This window comes from Drosophila elegans, unplaced genomic scaffold, assembly GCF_018152505.1.
Source record: "Drosophila elegans isolate 14027-0461.03 unplaced genomic scaffold, ASM1815250v1 contig_183, whole genome shotgun sequence".
In the NCBI taxonomy this organism is placed as follows: Eukaryota; Metazoa; Arthropoda; class Insecta; order Diptera; family Drosophilidae; genus Drosophila; species Drosophila elegans.
The window spans coordinates 6,527,655-6,549,013 of NW_024545550.1; the positions used below are offsets into that span (position 1 = coordinate 6,527,655).

Below are 21,359 nucleotides of genomic sequence, written 5' to 3' on the forward strand. Positions count from 1 at the left end.
GCCCAGAAGGGCGTGGCAGTAGTAACAACACCAGTGCCGCAGTTAGGAAACCGTCGAGCAACAGTTAGGTAACTGTAATCAATCAGAGCAGCCCAGACTAATTAGTGGGGAGACAGCGGGGAGGGAAACTGAGGGGCGGGGGCGGTCCAAGAACTAGGAGACTTAATTAAACGCAAAAAGGCCGCGAGGCAAAGGCATTTACAATTTTCACAAAATTAAACAACAAATTGCGTAATTTGCCTCAGCTGCATGGGCTAATAAACAGTAATGAGTGGGCGTAGCAGACCAGTGAAAGGTAAGGGGCGTGGCTGTGTACATATTTGCTTTTATGCGGATTTTTTTACGTCTTAATAAAATCAGGCCCCAAGGAATTTACCATTTGCATAATTTTTGATGAGTGAATTTGGTTAATATTTACAAAAAAGAATCTATTTAATTTCAAATTAATAATTCCGATTTTAGTTTAAATTTATTTTCCATCCTCAGAATGTGAGTAGTACTTATTGAAAATGTATTAATTCAAAATATCTACTTCAACAAAATGTAAACAATTTTTTCGTCAATTTGTAAAAGTATTGCCAGTGAGGTGTTTTTTTTATAAATGGCAAGGAAAACTTATTGGTAATGTGAACCCATGAGACATTTATCTTTACATCATAAACAAGCCAAATAGACCTATTTCGATTTGTTAATTCAAGTGTAAAACGATATGTCTTTGTTTTCATTGCACTGCTTGTCAAACTGCAGTCGTTTTGGCAGCTCATTAAACAATTTTCCCATTCTGGACTTGACAATTTCAAATTGTAATCGATTTCCATAAAATATGAAAATGAATCCTGCGCTCATCTACCCAGATACAGATACAAACGCACGTATTTCCACATTAAAATGCAAATCACGTCGATAGATGGGCCTGCTTTTGTTGGAGCGTGTGTGTGTGTGCTCATAGCCTTGGCAATTTGAACGAACGTATATGGCCAACAACAAGATGTACACATTAAGATACAAGATACATAAACACATTTGGCCCATTCGCCTGTTTCCATGTGGGAGTCTTTGAGCGTGTGTTTCTGTTGTTCTGTCATTTCTTTCCTTTTTTTGTGACAGGAGAAAAAGTTTATTATGTGACTGGAAAGATTTTTTTTATGAGAACAAGGCGTGGTTCTGGTGTGTGAACAACATCCTGTTGTGAAAAAAATACCTTTTGAAAGAGAATCTAATCTTTATGGATCGGCGAATAAAATTAAATGGTGAACAATTATTAAAAAATTATTTGAAATGTGTTGAAAGCTGTAATTGTTAAATTCCATGCCTGAACGCAATTACTTTATAATAAATCTTAGACTATGAAGTTTTATCGGAGACATTAACCATATTTTTTCTTAGAATTAAAAGCGCCAATGACTTTGATGATATAAAAATGTAATTATTTATAGGCACACGAAATATGTAAAAATAAATTACTACAAATTGTTAATGAATTGTTGCAATGCATTATTTTATAAGCAATACTTTTGTTATACAGCGGCCACATATGTTTAATTAGAAACCGTAAAAGTATACACATGCGTTTTTCAGTTACACGTTTTACGACCCATTTATGAGCCCAATTTTTCTTCTCTATCGGTCAACAGTTTATCGCAATTATGGGCTTTAACCAAAAATACATGTACACACATGAACACAAGCATTGAAAAAGAACGCAAAAGAGTGCGCAAATGTTTTTTAATCGACGCAATAAGGAAGACAAAAAACCAAGAATCTTTAGACGACAAGTGGCACATCAAACAAAAGCGCCAAAATGAATGAATAGGATAAACGAAGAGGAAAACGAAAGGAAGGCAAACAAAAAACGAAAAACGTAGTTCAAATATTTGCCAAGCGGTTTTCTGTAATAAAAGGTACCAACAGAACAGGCATACATACACAACGTACACGACTGGAATTCATGTAAATTTTCTGCTTTTGGGCCTTTGGCTTGAATTAAAAATCATTCATATTAATTATGCCCCCAAATGTTTTTTCTATGGGTCTTGTTTCTCTCGTTTTCAAACCAAACTATCAAACAAATAATTCAAACGAAACTGAAATGTAAACTGAGAAACAAAGTAAACAAAGCCCAAATCAGCTTTAGTCATTTAAGGTACAAACAAGTAAGAGGAGAAGCTTTGGAAACTGAAAATTAGTTAAAAGTGTCGGATTTGAGTTGGGGGAAATGTTGTTTACTTATAAATGAAATAAACATACCCTTTTCAATACCCACGACATGTGGCCAAAACAGCAATGAAACTTCAATTTCAAACTGTGTCTGTATTTTGGCCAGATTGGACCCACATGACCAGCTAGCTGTCAGTCCAACTTTTGGCCATTTATCGATTTTTGTGGGTGTCCGCGCAACGTTTTTTTTGGACTTAGTGAGTTGCCAAATCAAAATAATGTCGACAATTAATTTTTCATAAATAATTATGAAAAAACTTTGGTAAACATTGATTGACAAACGATGGGACAAGTTGATGGATGTTTAGCTGGGTGACATGAACGATGTTTTTGAAGGAGTGCCGGAGCAATTCGGTTGGAATATCGAACTTTAATCGAAACAATTAACACGAAAAATGTGTTAGCCACAAAAAAGGCTGCTGGTCAACTTTCCTAAAGGTCGGTAACCGGTTTTGGTATTGGTTTTTTTCCCGACTGACTAACGAATTTCAAGAGTTTCGAGTCTGGGCCAACATTCTTTGGTAAGCCTTTCTATCTCCCTCTCTCTTGCTCTCTGTCTCTATTTCTCCTGGGGGGAACGCATTAAAAAGCCGCTTTTAGCTTAGCGCCAACGTTACGTGTCCGTTAGCACTCAATAACCATTTTCTTGGGCGGCAAGTGCTCCGATCCCGGCCAAAATTCAATTCAATTTTCAGCAAAAGAAAGTTGAATGAACCGCAAGAAGGTCGTTGGTAATGCACTCAAATTTTATTCAACATCATCTGTAGGGTGGCACAAAGTTTGTGCAAATTAATTGAATCAATGTCAATCAGTGGAGCTTGGAATTGCGATTGGGTTCAATCAAGATAAATGTTTGGGAATTTGGTTTTCGGCTTTAATAATTTATGTGGGAATTTTGCTCGCTGGAGGTTGAAAGACAACGAAATGTGTTTGAGACATCAATCCCAAAAAAATAACTTGTGGAATGGATAAATGTATTATATTTTATATGCTTTAATCCTATATTTTGTTTTGCTTCTCTGGACAATAAATATTAATGGAAGATATTTACTTCTCTACATTTTTTCGCTTTGTTTTCAGTCAGTTTTTGTGCCAATTATTTCAACTTGATTATTTTACATTATTTAAATGAAATAAATTGCATGCCACAGAAAAGATTTCAAATATTTATCTCTATTTTAGGTTTTTATGTTCAGTTCCAACCTAACTGAATTGTTTTTTTTATTGGAACATATTTTCCTGTCATTGAATTTCTATCACTTACTTACCATTTTATTATTTTGCATATTTATCTGATAATTTGACTTTAAATATTCCAAGACATTTCTCATGCAGCTGAAGTCGAGTTTTGATGAATTTCCCTTACTTTTTCTTTCTACTGCGTTTTATTGAATTCATTTCTAACCCATCCACCTTGTTGAGCTTTTTTTTCCTCTTTGCCACCTGTCACTCTCGAATTCTGTTTTTGTGCATTTCTTGTTTATATCTTATTGCTTATTTGCATACTGTGCATTTTTCGGTGGCTCGACCAAGTTTTTCCTGCTTTTGCATTCGGATTTCGGGGGCCAGAAAAAAATACGTCTTATGGCTATACTCTACCCAAGAGGAATTACAAGTTTAAGCGAGCGGAATGACAAGCAATAAACTTAGCTTCGGACAAGAAATATCGAAACGTCCATCTGTCTTATAGCTGTTCCCTTATGGGGCTCTTTAGGGCATCTTGGATTCGCCATGCTCGTTTGTCCCCACTTTTTGTCGGGCTGCTTTTGTTGCGAAGCTTTTGATGGCTCAGCATTTACATTTCATTTCACTTCGAATTGAAATTCATTTTTGTTTTTTATTTATGTTTTTGTCGCATTTCGTTGTGTGTTTCCCTTTGTATTTGATTTATTTTCAAACTGCGCTTTTCATAAGCCAACAAACAAGTCGCTGATTGGCGGCCCTGAAAAAGGGGGAGGAGGATGTGGCGGCTTAAGCCCTTTGAAGTGCTTGTTGTTAGTCATCTTCAAGGTTGTGATAAGGATTGAATGGTTACCTAATAATTCGTTCATCGGAATCCTAATTGAATGCGTTGCTGCATTATTTATTGCCATCTAATTTATTCCAACTGAATTTGGATGTGATGCAAGCTTAAACACCACCAGAAATGCAAGTTGGCAAATTAATTGAAATTGCTGGAGTGGCTTGTAATTATGTTAATTAGGCAAAATTTACAGCACAAATAATATAATTCGCCTGTGTGTGCCTTTCAGTTAAAATGACAGCTCACATACAGCTCAAAAAGTTCAGGCTTCAACTTTGAAAAGTTGCTCCGAAATGCAGGAGAGAAAACCCAGTTGAAAATAATTATACACATGAAGGGAATGTCTGGTCTTAAGCGGCGATCTTTCCCTGGTTCTTCACTCACGGTGATGGGCGTGAAATGAGAAAAATCTGAGGAGAAAAATGTGAAAAATAATAAATGATATTTAGGGCGGGGTAGCGAACATCCGGAGGCCCTTAACCTTTTCAAGTGCAAGCGGGGCCAAGTAAACGATTCATTATTGCATCGTTTTCTCACAGGTTCTTGGGAAAGTGTTCTCCTCAAATATATTGAATTGGAAGTAGGTGAAATACATGGCGTTAGGCATCAGTAACTTAATGAGTTTCCATACTCAATTAATCACTTTTATGTCTTAAAATTTTTGGGTATTTTTATGAAAATGAAGAGTGGAGTAAACAATATTTTTTATATTTTAATGCTTTAAAGGTTTCGTTTATAAATTTTTAAATTAATTTGGTCCGAGGAAGACCCACTTTTGTAAAATTATAATGATATACCAAGAAGTTGAATTCCGTTGTCAACAATGGTATCCCTCTTGTAGACTCTCTTAATTTTTATTGGTGCACTCCAATCAGCATCATAGAAGAGGCCAGATATATCACCTAAATAATTGTCGGAGGCAAAAAGCAACATTTTGCAATTAACACGCCGCATGCTTGTTGAAAGCGTTTCAGTTGGCCGGGACGCCTGTGGCGGGATGCAGGCACAGATGCTCGCCGAGACCCTCAGATACTCAGAAACTGAGATACGTTTACGGTCGCAGATGCGGAGCAGATACAGAAAATCTCTGCATGAATCTCCTCCGAGACATTGACTCCAATTGAGCAATGCATTGCGGGCGGAAAAGGGGGGCAAACTCGTTCGAGTTAAGTCATGTGTGGGCTTCATTTACAACTCACTCAACTTTTGTTTGGGATGCTGGCGGGGGATTGGAATTGGGTTTGTGACTGGGATTGAAACTGGAGTTTCGCCCACGAAGTGCAGTGCGTTGTAAACTCCTTCTCCTCATCTACTTCGCTCAAGTGTCTGAAGTGTCGACATGGAGTCTGACAATTGCAAAAGTTGTTTATGAATAAAAAAAAAATATTAAAATATGTGTAAGAGCATTTTTCAAGCATTTGTTTTGTAGCTCTGACACAAAGTGAAAGATTGTGCGCCTTAACACTCTTGATTGCACTTTATGCATATTGAATCTTAGTCTATTTGCCGCCCACTGATTTTGATCTTCTGTTTGATATTCAAGTTCAGCGATAACGAGACGGCGGCCCTCTGTTTAACTAATTTCCACGCAAACATAAACGCCAACATCAAACAGAACTTGCAGCTCAAAGGGCCTGAGTAGCAGCTAAATATTATTTATATAAATTAGCACAGCAAGCTAGATGCTGTTGATATGGATGCTGCATTTTCGCCCCTGGCAAAGCGAGGAAAATAAGGAAAAATAAAGCAGAACGGAGCAAAGCAAACGATGCAATTTTATGCGCAGACGCCTAAATTGAAAGCGACGCGTAGCGGACGCAGCAGCACTCAACGAGGCGTTCTATATTTACACTAAAAGAAAACTTTAAGTAAACGTAAATTGAGTTTATTCAAGGGCAATTTCTACACATACGCTCAGATATGCAAGGCAAACATTTTGTTAGAAAAAAAATTATTTTTTAAATAAAATAAATTTTGTTTTGGGCAAATATGTATGTATTTTTAAATGTATATAATTTATTCAATTGCTGCGTAACAAAGGTACAATATATGTGGTCACAAAAACATGTATATTTTAAAAAATTAAATTTATTTGTTGTGCTTTGTTTGTGTTAGGCTAAATAAAAAATTGCAACCCAAACTGTAAGATATAAACCCATTTTTCCTGTGCAAAATCAGCTAAAAGTTTACAGTTTGAGAGCCACTGTGTGCGCCCCTCGTGCACTTTCATCTCCCTCTTCATCACCCCTCTCTTTCGGGGCAGCCTCTAGGGTCATTAACATGCCCGGCAGGAAAAAAGCAGAACAGCCAAACAGGAGAGGCACAGAATGAAAAGCAAACGAGACAAAGCCAAATCCAGATAGGGGGAAATGAGGGGGAAAAGTTGGAGTCGGAGCCGCAGAAGAGAATGCAACCAGAAAAAAAAAATGACGCGACCCTGGAGCAACAAAGCGCGTCTGCATTTGTGGGTGGTGCCGCTGGTGTCAGTGGTTCGCGGTGTGGAGGTGGTGCAGCGGTGGGTTTCTGGTCTCGGGTCTCTTTGGGGTCCAAGGTGCCGGGAGTTTGCCTACGCCTATTTTCCAACTGTTTGTTGTACGTGCCGCTTCTCTTATTGCTAGTCGTCAGTTAAAAAGGGGAAACAGAGTACGATTAATCCTGGCAGTTGGGGAAAACCAAGGGAGGACCTCTACTTGCGAAGAGGGAATGCAACTACGAGGGATGGAAAGTAAAACTAAAAATAACATTAGGGGTTATTTTAATCAATTACTTAATTAAGTGTTAAACAACCTATGTATACAGGATACAATATAGATAATATCAATAAGTATTTTCTAAGGAAAGAATATTAATGAATTCGAGTTTGGGTTAAGGGAGTTAAGGGTCTATTGTATAACATTCATCATAGTTGGCAAATACAATTAAAATACAACTTTTCAATCACTAGCCATTTTTAACTAATAAATAAGATTAATCTGAAAACAAATGTCTGTGATAGATTTTTGTTGGCTTTGTCTTGTATAAAAAAAACAAAAAAAAAAAAGAAAAGAAAAGCCAATGGCAATTTCACTTTCAAACACAAGTTACTCTTGAATAATTTAACAGTTTGAAACTTTGTTTACTTAGCTATAACCTTAATTATAGACCAAGTGAATTATCTGTGCAAATCTTGTTCACTAATCGTTTCTCTTTTTCCGTTTCTCTTTGCAGGTAATTAAATGGTAATTTTTCATCGATTTCATGGCATATTTAGCGAAGTAAGCCAGCTCACAGCTCGGATGATGGCTCATAATCGACTCGGCTTGACTGGAAATGTGGCTAAGGCAAATAAGGCTCATTAATTAAAACCAAAGACAACAGAGTTCTGGTCCTTTGTTTGCAAATTGTGCTGGGTTCTGCGTTCTGCGAAACATGAGAACGCATATTGTTAGGATATGGTTTATAAATAGTTATGACTGCCAAAGTGAATGAACTTTGCCGGCTATTGTGTTACTTTTACTTGGTCCGACACTTTCGCAGGCCAAAGAAAACACATTTCCTGTTTCTAATACTCGGCTGACATGCAACAATTTTCAACCTTTTCATTTAGGCCTCACAGAATGGGAAGAACTATTAAGTCCGATTGCCAACTTTCACTGATAATGCCAGCAATTATGTATTGCTCCAGTTAATGGCATCACTCTTTTTCCACATCATCATTCGTAGTAATGACATAATTAAGATGGCTTTCAGGGGTCATTCTAGGGGGTCAAGCACGTGTCCACCTCGTCATTCTTCAATTAGCAGCCAGTGTGAAAGGTGACACGAACGTGTTAAGTTGTCAGGTAAACGATGGAAAAGAACCCATCTGGAGACCTTTTGATTTGAGTCCAGAATTAGCATTTCCCCCGACTTGAGAAACAATCTCGAGCCCAAACAATGAAGACGAATTTGTACAGTTTCTGCTTGGTTGATTCCGGCCAACAGATCCCACCGAAACCCAGCCACTCAACAAGGGTCTAATGGCTTTTTAAAGTGACCAAAATTTGGCATGTGCCCCGCGTAAACTGGGTAAATTAAACGCTGAGGCTTGGCTAAGAGGTGGGCTAACTGGAGTTGGGTAAGAAAACGAGGGATTGGGGCTAGTATTGTTGAATGGAATCTAATTTGAGGCTTGTGGGGCATGTCGGAATAAGCATTAACCAAGAATTAAGTAAATACCAAAGATGTTAGGGAAAACGTGTAGATACATATACAGAAGGTACGAGAATTTAAGAAACATGAATGAAGAAGCCGAAATAGATAAACAATCATATATACTTACACCGAAATGGGGTAGATCAGGTATACATTAAAACATATATAACTTTTCACTGAAGTATAAATTGATTGCCTATTGAAAAGTTGATAGTCTATTTGTCAAAAGCATTGTATTTAATTTTATATTCATGTTGGTTTTTTGACATATTATGCAGATATGCAATTCAGGACAAATGGTGTTCAAATTAAGTATTTCCATTTAAAAAAATCACTGATTATCTCACCAATTATGTTTCCTAGAATCATTGTCAAATTAATGCTGCTTTCGATACCTTATGAATATTTAATTCTCCCTCTTTATTTATTTGTCACTAAGTTCTGAGATAACCAGTTTTGAATCGAAGTTATATTTAAACTTATTATTTTTATATATATATAGATTTTATCTACGTTTCCGACATAGTTTTAATCAACTTTATTAGTGCTAAAAAAAGTAGAATAAACTTGACACGCTTTCATTTATGTTATCCATTAGGCAAATTGATTTACTCCTTAAATTCTATTGGGCTAAAAAGCATAAGTATGAGAAAACCACTTTGAACCAGTTGCCAATTGAGAGCAAATAAAAGTAAAATTATTGACAAAAGCTGAAAGTAAGTTTACTTTTGCTGATGTCAACAGCGCAGCTACTTGAGCTAGTTTTTTTGTTTTTTTTTTGTTGTGAAGCGTTGAACGATCGCTTAGTAAATTCCCAGCCCTATTCACGGCGCACTGATTTATGAAACCGAGTCAAAAACGATCCGATCTCTTTTGTCGCCGGCATTTTTGGCACTAATTTGACAAGGTCGCTGCTTGACTGGGCTTTTGTAGTCTTGGCTGGTAGAAATCACGACTCAAACACGTTCGAAGTGATTTCGTTTTGCAGTCAGTGGAGCTTTATCTATACGGGTGCCTCTCTTTTTCTATTTATTTTGCATTTTGAGTGGTCCAAGTCGGCAGCTCATTTCGCAGATATTTGCATAAACATTTGACGGGGTGGGGTGCGAAATGGTTGCCGTGAAATGTTGTCATTCATATTAATTTAGTGGGTCAGCCGGCGACGGTGACCCCGATCGTGCGAATTTCCTGTTAGAAAGGCTCTGACTGTTCCCTCTTAATAAATCGCGTTTCTTTAAATGGGTAATGAATAGTCAAATTTGACTTCGTGACTGCAGATGGCAGACAATTAACCCTAGAGCACCGAACTATCCCCACTCTCCCACCTGCTGTGACCAGTTCGCTTTTGAACTTTCATTCCTTTCGGTTATGCAAGCCGGTAGGATGAGGATTTCTGCCCAGATAAGAGTTGGCGAAGGCAGAGCTAATTAAATTATAAGCCAAGTCTGACGCTGACCCAAGATGAGCCAGGGAATGGGGTTACCAGAAGGTGGCCTCACCCCCTTTTTCGCCGAGAGTGGTTAAATAATATCCAAATGGATGTTTTCGGTGTTTGCCGTTCGTGTTGCTGGTGTTGATTTGGCCATAAATTTTGTATGCTTTTGACGCCGAAACCGACGACCAGAGCCGAAAAACATTCACGGAGAGATGAGGTAATGCAGCCAATAACTCTTGAGTTACAGTGGGATTAATTTGCACAGTGCAACCGTAAAAGCAACCTCAACTTTACCGATTTTTGTGTGCTATTAGTACGACCGCCGCAAAATCGATATTTTATATGACCTAAAAGCCTTTTTCACGGTCTTTGAAATTTTTGAGTAGCATACGTGGATATTTAAGTCAATCGCTGTTCATAATGTTACTTTCCAGGCTTAATTAATGAGTAATTTAATCAGTTATTGTGTGATCATTAGTTTGAATTTAATTTGATGGGAATTTTATTTGGTTGTTAGCATTTTTTAAAAAATCATTATGGGCTTGAGGGATTTTTAGCAGCTTTTAAGCTTCATTGGGGCTTAGCAATGTTTATTACCTGAAGTTCCAAGATAAATATTAAAGGTCAAAGTTGAGGCCAACTACGGATGGGTTTTAAAATTAACTGAAAATTTTGTTTAAAATGCTTTTCATTGAGGAACAATAGATTTAAAATTTTTTTACTTTAACAATTATTAAATATTAAATCAACAAGAATTGCTTCTGAGAGTTATAAACAGTTAGGTGTAATTGAAGTTTACATAAAATTTCATATTATTGAACTTAAAACAGTTGTTCCACTTAGGGTAGGGGTTTTGTAACAATGATTTATTTAGATACCATATTTACTAACCCACTCAAAACGACAGGCTTCGAAATTGCTTCATATTCCTCCCAGCGCCGTGGAGCAATTATCCCTGAAGTAACTTCACCCGCCGACTGTTTGAGTTACTCATTAGGCCGGGACACCCACTGTGCCACATGGAGCAGTTGCCTGGACGCGAACATGAATTATGCGTAGACATCTCGCGGGTTGGTTAGTTCACCGCCCGCTCCTCGCCTTTTACCTCCTTTTTTTGGGGCCTGTCATCGGGCGTTGTCAACAAAATGTTTGCTGCCCAAAGGCAACGAGGGGCCAGCTGTCGGCTGCGGCATCATTTCAATTGCGTTTTATGGCCATAAATAAGCCCAACGGCGCACCGAATGATTTTTGGCCTACAGGCAGCTAACAAGGAAAATGGGAAAAGCTATGAGTGCTGCAGACGGATCGCAGCCGTGAGTCGTGATCACACTTGCCTGCCAATTACCCTGGCGCATCAATTCGGATGGTTTGTGCCGGCCAAGTTAATAATCTCATCAGCTGGAGTTTCCGGACAGTGAGATCGAGAATCTTCTGCACTGGCCAATTTGCATAGACAACAATGCTAAATGGGCTGTAATGACGGGCCGCCTGCCGGTCTTTCAACCAGTGCAATTCAATTAATTAGCCCGGCCAAGAGTGCTTAGTAATTCGTACTTTTTTCTCTCCTTGGGTTTTTCTTGTTGCCACACACGCGTGTGATGAACATTTCCGCCATGGAAAGCGTCTGGTCGGATGTGTGTGTGTGTGTGTGTGTGTGTTTGTGTGGTGCAATCAAAATTAATTAAGGCACAAAGAGAGGCGGCCAGATGCCATGCATGGTTTTTCCTCCGACCTGCCACTTTATTGCCTTTTACCGCAACGTTGCACCAATTTCCATTGCACCTGCAGCAGCCACATTGGCGATGAGGTTGTCTTCGCTCTGTTTTTTGCTTTTTCGCTCTGACAGGAACAGTGCCACCAGCGAATGTGCATAATTAGAAGTGGTTACAAGTCCATGTGATCGCAGAATCAGTTAGCTGAATCGTTTGGTCGTCCAGCAATCAGCTGGAAAACTGGCAACAGTCAATCAGCCGCGGCCATTGTCGTGGAAAATTGCAGCTGCATCTCATCCAGTTGAGGGTGCATAAATTAATCAGCTAGGATTGCCACTGGTATTATATGGTTGTGGTTTTACCACAAGCACAATAATATTTGGTGATAAATGAATAAAGATTTTTAACGATAAGTTTGATTTCGAGCCATCCTAAAGAATTAAGTTTTTCCATTAAGTTTTTGTTGTTCTCACTCTTTCCCAGTGTTTTCCACTTAACTACCTTTGCTTGCCAATCTGTTTTACCATTTTTAAAGGCAAAACTTTACATTTTATTTAGCCATGAAAAGCCACATGAAATCTTAATTGCTTTAATAAGCAAATCACTTAGCGGGGGGTTTTCGCGATTTCCTCAGAGAACTTTCCCAGCGTAATAAGAGCGGGAGGAAGGGACTGAAGAAGTCGAATCCTCGGTTGCAAAGTGAAATGCACAATGAGCATAATGTTGGCGCTGCACGATGCAGATTCGGTTGCAGATGCAGCTTGAGATGCAGATACAGATGTTAATGATAATGCCGCGTCGCGAAGACGACACCTGAGCACTGACTGAGAACAGACGAACAGAGAGAAATTTGAGAAATGTGAGCAGTAATTAAATGCAAAACTCGAAGCGCAAGAAGGAGAACAACGACCAGCGACAACGTCAACGATCCAAGATAATGCATAATTGCACAAGACAAAAGGAAATGCCAGCGACTCATGAGCAACAGAGGAGCATGCAAAATATGAGAAGAATATCTAATTCCGTGCCATGGCACTCTCTACAGAATGGGAGTCCACCACCAACAACTGCCACATTCATCCTTGGCTGGCTTAAAACGGCGTTCAAATTAATGGCCAAGTTTCACATGAGGCAGAAAGAAGCGCAGATGCCAGCACAATTGCCAATGGAAATTGCTGCCATCTCACATGTGCCACTGTGTGTGTGTGTATCTGTGAGTGCGCCTTCGTTTGTTTGCGAAAGTTGAGTACAAGATACAAGTGGTTAGATACAAACTAGAACAGCAACTGCCGGGGTATGAGTTTATTGTATGCCACGATGGTGGAATACTCTATGCTTTACAGCTACTCATAAAGTGCAATTAATTGCACCAAATTGTTCCACATAAAATTTATAGTTTAATAAGGTCATAAATGCCACTTTTTATATTGAACAATTGAACAGATAAAATTTTTAGTTCAAGCCATTAACTATAACAAGCTAAAATTAATAGTTCATATCAATCACTCAAGGGGAGTTGAATTTCTTACTTTTAATCATACGTCAATAATAAAACTATACTTTTATCAACACGATGTGTTACAAACCCATTTATTATATTAATAACCCCCCCTTAAAGAGCATTAACAAGTATAAGTTCTTGTAACGAAGATGAGTTGAGAAGAGTGACTTGCGGGCTTTTTTCGCTCGTGTTAGAACACGAACTCCGCAACACGGGGGCAAAAAACAGAAGTTGCCACTGGGAAGTAAATTCCATGTTATTATTTACCAGCCAACGGAGGAATTTTCAAACAACATTCAATCAGAAATCGGCAAGAACAAGGCGGTGCAGATACCGCTGATACACGGTTACAGATCAAGATAATAAATTTACCACCACTCTGGGCCCGCAATTTATAAAGTTCGACTTGCCCTAAAAAGCAGATACTTCTACTTCTTTCAGTTTCTAGCCACTGCCACTTTCACACACTTTTCTTTTGGCCAAAGCTCCTAGTTGTGTGCGCTCTGCTTTTTGTTCGGCTCCTGGGAGAAGCCGTAAATATGAAAACAGAAAGCAAGAAACTTTATTTGGGTTAGCGATTGTTTAAAAATGCATAAGGATGTGAAACTTGGAATAGCTGAAAGGAAATAGAAGCCCGCAGGACTTTGGCCAGAGGAGCTACAAAGGCCCGAAGGAGAAAAGGGGGTTTTGCAGGAGCTCAAATCGTAAATGGAGCTAAAATTGTCACAGAAAAAAAAGTCCTCAAACTATACATTTAAATTTCTCTTGAAAAACAATTTTAAATCCATAACAAAGCCATATTTTTTTTTACTGTGCAGAAAATCTACATCCAAACAGATGTTTCTTACATCCACAACGAGAAGATCTCGGCTACAAAATAGGTAAACCTAAGAAGCAACCTGGATGAGCCCTTAAAAGAAGTAGACACACTTGCAATTTCAGTTTAGCTTATTTCAACAGGTTTAGGGATTTGCGACATTAACTTTTCCCCCATAAAGGTGTCCTGATTTGAATTTAATATGCAAATTAAGCGTCAGCTTTGGGTTACTTAAATCAAGTAAACCGCCCACCCACTCACTTCGCATTCACCTGCAAAAGTTTTTAAATTAAAAAATTATGGATGGCCAAGTAAATGGCTTTCTCGGTCAAAAAGAAAAAAAAGATAAATATTGAGACAGTCGACAGGTGGGTGCAGTTTTGCAATCAAGATGAGTGGGCGAAAGTGGTTCAAGTGGTTTTGTGATTGCGAATGTAAATGCAATTTCATTAAATTTAATATTTATTGGTTGTCATTGAGCAAATTGCAGGTAAATTGAGGTTTATCCTAATATTTCCACACCGCTGATGGTAATGTATGTAGTAATTTCGCCAAGATAATGGACGGAAATCATCATTAGCCTTGAACATTATATTCTAAATCTTAAAATGTATCTTCTTTTCCGACAAATTTTCAACTATTTTTGTAACTTCTAAGAATAATGCTCAATAAGAAGAACCGCTTGAACAGGTTTCCAGGGAATTCTGCGCACAGAAGCCGTTTGATGAGCATAAATCTTGATATCGGAACATTATTAACGTCAATTAATTCTAACTGTTCGAGACGAAGGCCATCCATTAAGCGCTGAAGCTGCGAGGTGGATTTCAGGGGGTGGAGAACTCACCTGGAATGGATGGATGGATGGATAGCTGGCATTTCTCCGGAGACCCTCAACCTGTTTCTCCCCCCAGCTTTTCTGCAATCGATACAAGTGGCTATTCGGTCTGCTGTATTTGTGTTTTTAGTGCTTTCCTGGTGGCCCGCTGTTTTCCCTCTTTTCCACGTTGTCTCGCCTCACGATTTCCCAAATCCGATTATTATCAAGTCTCACGTGAGTGCACGCTTTGTTGCTGTTTATTTTTATTTTTACCTCTGCCCGGCTATTGTGCTTTTTACAGTTGCCTTCTGCTTTTGCTTCCTTGGAAAATTGCTTTGAACTTGAAAATTTCCCACGTGACGCGACGAGAATCAATCTCTGCTTCTGGCTTTTCTTTTGCCCTCTGTTCGTGTCACATGTGCAAAGACACCCCTTGCGAATTTTCCCCTGAGTTTGCCCCGCACGAAAAGCAGCTGCACTTTGCGTGTCATTCGTCTAACGGTGTCGTATTTTCCCTGCTTTTCCTCCTTTTGATTCTTGGCTTAAACTTGCCTTGCTTTGGTTGTCATTTCTCAGTCTTTTGTGGCAAGTGTCGATTGGATTTAATTGGACAGTTTTTTCGTGCATTCCATACCATATACCATACCATACCATACATTTTTCGAGAGGCTAAAAGGCAAATTGTAAGATTTCATATTCGTGGGTAATTTCTTTTATTGGTTAGTAATTTTTGTGGGAATTTCTGTTGGCTTACAATTTGAGCTAAATGTTAAACGAAGTTTGAATCGTGGTTAAACAAATTAGCTGGGCCATTTCTTGGATGTTTTTGGCATTCTTTTAAAAATGCATTCCAATTATCTCGCTCTGTAAATGAAATCATAAATCAGCACAAACTAATTGGAGCTCTATGGTGAATTTAACCGTAGCTTTGCCAGAATTGCAAAAGTTCTCTTGTGTGGCACTCGTTGCTGAATAAAACGTAGGAATTATGCAGCCGCATTCCGGAATTTCCATTAGCACTCGTTGTAGCTTCTGTCGCCGGGCACTTTCAGTACAACAAGTTCGTGCCATTTCGCAGATCTTGGCAAGTCTTTGAGCCAATCCATTGCGTAGTTTACAGTGAGTCAGTAAAAAAACCCAAACAAAGTGATTTTCGTGGTGCACTTCCCTTTTTGTTTTTTGCAAAAAAGACCAGGTACAGTGAACACTCTGATCTGCAGATGGCACTTACTTTGTGAGCACGTACCAAACAGAGGGGAAGAGCAGAGTTCGCGAGTCGTAAACTAGGTTTGTTAACGATTGTGGCTCAGAACGAGACTTGGCCAAGACCGGTGGCAATTAAAAAGAAGTTAGCACTTGGCCGGAGGAAAGGGCGTCAGTTCGTGGATGTCAAGTTCAGGGTTACATCAAGGGCCCGGGAATTACCTGTCAGGGTCCAAAGACAAAGTGAGTAATTAATTTGCAGGCGTCTCAATCCATCAAATCTTTTGTTTTTCCTCTGATGAGAGTTCATGGGAGTTGCGCTGGTCTGTGTGGGAATTTTACTTTTGATTTAATGAGTTTTTTATGGCTTGCTCTTATAGGATTGAATTCTTTGTGTAAATGGTTCAATGAGCTCTTGGATAATTAATGGGCAATTAAATCCTCGATTTGATTAGGGTTCTGGGCTTTTTATTTAAGTTAAGACTAGTAAATTAAGGATTGAGATAAACCGTTGAATTCTGGGTATTTCAATAAACACATCATTTTTAATTTGTGATTTTAAGAGTCATTTATAAAACTACTCGGCTTCATTTAACGATTAATTCTGCTCAGCGATTAAAAGTTCGTAGTGTAATTTATTAGACTACTTCTCTAAAACAAACTTTTAATGCATTGTTTTTAACACTAAATTTTCCCCCTTCACTCTAAAAGCCATTTATAAGGCTGCCGCACTGCATCATCCTCATCATAAGCCTACTGTGCTGTCATATGGTTTTTGATGATGATGATGATGAAACCTAAGCGGCTTATGTTTAGAAAAACCCCAAATGCAAAAGCCTGCCAACTCTCGACTCCCATGTGGCTGCGTAATCAAATGCATGTAATTTGAGTTTAATGAGTGTCAAAGTTATTAAAAATCATTTGCTCCGACCAGTTATGGTGGCTTTTCTGCCAACGGCTTTGGCTTTCGGCCAGTCAGCAGGCCAAGCTTTCGGTCCATGAATGGCAGTGGCTAACACAAAAGTTACAAAATCGATTCGAGACATTTTTGGGTTCGTCATCGGGCTTAATTACTGGCCAAAACTCATTCTGCTGCCAACGATTCTGAGTAAATGAAATGTGTCAATAAATTTAAATGGCGGCGAGACCGAAATTGAGTTATTAGAGGGAGGCCGCTAAACCGAAGTGAGATCTTTTAACAAAGTTGTTTTGGTGTCAAAGACAGCAGCAACAATAACAAACAATGATTACAGTCGACAGTGTCTGCCATAAGTTGTGCGACCAGTTTGCTGATACTCTACGGAAAGCCACTTGAAAATTCTTGGAAAGCCGATTGTGTTTACATAACTTAATATAAGCTGGAGTTGCTTTATTTACTTTGTTTATTCAAGAAAGGCCAGCGTTTCCAACGAAATTAGGGGAATTTGTTATGGCTAGCAAACTATGAAATTGTAGATTTTGCTGCCTTGATTCATACGTTTCACAGTGGCGGCCAAACTGGTAATAAATTTTAAATCCACAATTGATATACAAGTGTACGGCAAGTGACTTTTGGTTAATTTGCCCACCAGCCATATACTTGGCCAGTCCGAATCTTCGGTTGGTGGCTGGCTGGATTGGTCTGGACTGAAAATTGGCAAATGTAATTTTTATGATCTGTGTTGTGGGCGTTGCACACCCACAACCCCGGCACTTTCCCCGCCCCCGAAGGCCACCCAATCACTCTGATATTGATTTGATTGTGCGCCTCTGCTGCTCTCGGCTGCTTACATGGCGTATGATTGATGGGCCTGTGGCCACGAAGGAGCAGAAAACGGCGAGGAAGAGGACGAGGGAATATGGCAGTACCCTGCCATCGCTGCTGCCTGCTGTTGGCTGGAGATATAAATTGCATTTATTGGGAAAATTGACAGAAAAAATATTTGCACGTTAAATAGAAATTAATCAAGAAAGCGAAGTTGAAGCAGACATCGCAAAATAGTCGACTCGAAGATGCCCTAATAAAAGGGATCGAAACATATAACAACATCATTAGCCTTGATAAAATAAATATTATTAAAAACTGCCTTATAAATCAAATTTTAAAAGTAAAAAAAAAATTTTTTCAGTTTACTTTAAAACGCAAAAAAAAATATTAATGTTGGGTATCAATATAATTTTTTTAATAGTCTCTTATTGAAATTTTATTATATGCGATTTCCAATTTAAAAAATTTCAAATGTAATTGTTAAAAAAATGAAATACCTAACCAGTTTCTTTTTAATTTTTTTATTACAGCCACCACATGTCTGGCCCTACAGTTTGAGCTGCACTGGGTTCTAAGCCACTCGAGGGCAGAAGGAAAGGGGTAAGTTGATTGGCTCGTGTTACTCACTGCTAAACGCAAAACCCATAATTTTTTCGCATTATAAATGTATATAACTTACATATAAGAGTCGTTACTTTTTTATGGTCGTGTTTCCATGTGTCCATCTGTATACTTGTCGGTTGTCATTTGTTGTTTTGGTTTTAAGATTTGCACTGCATTCGGAAACCGGTTGAATTGGTTTCGTGGTGATCGCAGCATTTGCATAAAGTTTTGTTCTGTTTTTCTTTTTAATCGTTGTGTCTGTGTGATTTTTCTCCAACCACCAGATTTTAATTTATTTTCATTGATTGCACATATACAACTTTTGACTTAATGGTGGCTCTCTGACGTAATTCGAGCTGCTGAAATTAGCAAAATAGTCGTAATACTTACCTTATGGACTTCTTTTAACGATATCAGGGTTTAAAGCAAGTTGTGAAATGGTACGATTTAATTAATAGATCTGTAAGTTTAGTTAGTTGGCTAATTGATTTACAATTTGTTAAAACCACTATACTGGGCGTTAAGAGTGAGTTAGTTAGTGGGTATGTGGATATGAACACCTGCTTAAGAAGGTGTGCAATGTTTATTAAACTATATTCAAAAGTTTTTAATTTGTATGTTTAATTCTAAAAATTTAAAAGGTGTCTTTACTTTTTCTGGTGTTAAAAACCATAATATACTCCCAAAGAGTTCGATTTTCGAAGCCACTGGTGTAAATGTTGGGTTTGGCAAAACTTTTGCCGATAACTAATTCCGAACTATAACCAAGTAATTTTCATCAAATCAATGCCAAGATGACATTGCTTCCTTTTCTTTGAATCGAATTTATTTGCTATTTTTTGCGATTCCCCACAGATTTATCTGATTCTGAACCAACTTCTCTTTTTTTTCTGGTTTCGAACAGGAAGTGGATGGTTGGCCACCTAGCTAAGTGGGTTCTGTGGTTTTTGGGTGGCGCGGTTACGGATGATTCGAAGGTAATTTGTTGTCGGTCGGTGGGCCTAGACAAAGGACTGATTGCCGGACAAGACTGACAGCAGGGGCAGCAAAGGGTTAAGCTAGTGCCAGTCTCCACACATACTCACAGTCGACGAGTCCGGGCTAATTCTGGCATTGTATTAGCCAATTGTGGTGGCTCTTCCTCATTCGTTTTCCCCGGTTTCTATCTCCTTGCGATTTTTATTTCAGTTTCAGTTTGTTTGGCCAGCATAATGATGCCACTTGATTGAAAATGAACGTGACTTGAAAACAAGTTTCGGGGTTAAAGTTTTCTTGTTTTGCTTTTCTCTCGCCTCGTTTCGCTACTCTGCGGTCTTCTCCACCAATTCTACTGTTCGAATAAACAGAAAATAGCAAAATAAATTAGCCAGGAGATGCTCTCAGCCATGAACTTCTGTGACATGTTTTGCTGCCTCAGCTTTATTTACCAACGAGGAGCCATGCGAAATTGCATTTAGTATTATTTAATTAAAGTTTTCTCTTCGCCGGTTGGATCTCCACCGTCTTGCTTTCGGCTCGGATGCGGTCTGGGCGCCATTTTGTTGCATGTTTCCTAACAGAATAATGTGCGCATTTCCGTTTCCGGCACACGCAACAGTGCACCGAGAGCCGTGAGCGTTGTAAATGGCGCGTTCGATTTAGCAGGGGAACAGTGGAAAATTCAGAATATGTATTAATCGAATTCTTGTAAATATTCCTTCATTTTAAATAATAAGAAATAGTAAATAATCTTATTACTTATATCAAAACAAGTACATAATTTGAAATCTTTTTCAAATGATCGAATATAGTTTTTGCATCACAATTCCTCTTTCATTATTAAAAAAATTTGAATCCTATTTATCCATGGTTGAACACAAACGGTTGGGCTTTCTTTAAATCGAATACTTAATCGTTTTTCCCATTAAATCCCATTTATTTCACTGTCCACAGCTCTGGATGGTGGAAGAAAAATAGTTTGCTGTTATTAAGTTTTGTGCGGGTGAATTTTGCATTCGTTCTGTTGATGCCGCAGTAGTTGCTTCTGATTTTGCAGCAGTTTGCTGCTGCCGTTGCCAAGGCAAATTATTGTAGCATCCACAACAAAGTGTGCCACAATAAGTGGCTACGCAAGGACCCCTTCCTGGCACCCTCCGCCCTTCTGTTCTCAACCCATCAGCAATCCCCACAAGATTGAGCGGCAAGCCATTGCAATGACAAAAGTAATTTGCTTTTAAAGCAGCACAAACTGCAGCATCGGGCAAAGGCAATTTAAATATGCATGGGCTATTATGCATAAGCGATGCTGTTTCTCCATCCTCGGATATTTCTGCACAGAGGCAAAATTTGTACATCAAAATAATCTTGATCGAAGGTTATCAATTCGAAAGAAGTGTTTCTCAATTTTGGTTATTTTAACTAGCAGATTATATAATTCGGTATAAAAAATCAGTAGATAACAAACATACCAATTTCTTCCAGTGTACTTACACTTATTGGTGTGTACCACATGCAACTCCAGTCGCATTTAGTTGCGCATTCGAGTAAACCCAATGAGGCTCTCCACTGACCCACTAAAGTTGCCCGTTTGGTTCACGGACTCCAGGGACCCGGTGCTGTAACTAATTCCGAGTTAAGCCCATTCGATGTGGATTATTTAAAACTTAATTTACATGGCCGTCCTCTGCCCGCTTAAACCCTAACCTTTAGCCCCTCTCGGTCGCTCTGGCGCTCGTCTTGACCCCTTCTCTTTCTGGCTCTAAGCCTGGCTGACAACTGGTTCGAAACGGAGCACTTTGTCATTTTCAGTTTGTCACACTTTTGCCCAAATAAAATTTCATCGCCTGTCATAAACTCTTGAGAGGCAAGTGTCACAAGCACTTAACTCAAGGAGGTGCACCGGGTGAAGGAGGTGGCGCCGAAAGTGTAAGAGAGACAGCAGTATGGCGTGGTTAGAAGTGAAGGAGACAGCACTCCAAAACTGCTCAAGTGGGCCAGGTCCAAAAAAGAAATATGCCAAAGAAAATTCGTCATGTGCCTAGAATCAAGATACCACTAGAGAGCTTCATATGAAAGGGATAAAGTGCGACATTCATTGTAGTATTGCGAGCAATTGCTAAAGTTTATTACCAA

At 38.8% G+C, this 21,359-nt stretch overlaps 1 protein-coding gene across 4 annotated transcripts in view; it reads left to right on the forward strand.

The window, feature by feature from the left end:
* The window catches only part of LOC108143384 (SH3 and multiple ankyrin repeat domains protein 1), a 66,987-nt gene that overhangs the window by 8,553 nt on the left and 37,075 nt on the right, over positions 1-21,359 (forward strand). For all 4 annotated transcript variants that reach the window (XM_017267750.2, XM_017267754.2, XM_017267752.2 and 1 more), the window contains exon 2: positions 18,176-18,245. The gene's annotated coding sequence lies outside the window, so the exon portion shown is untranslated. The remainder of the gene's footprint in view (positions 1-18,175; positions 18,246-21,359) is intronic.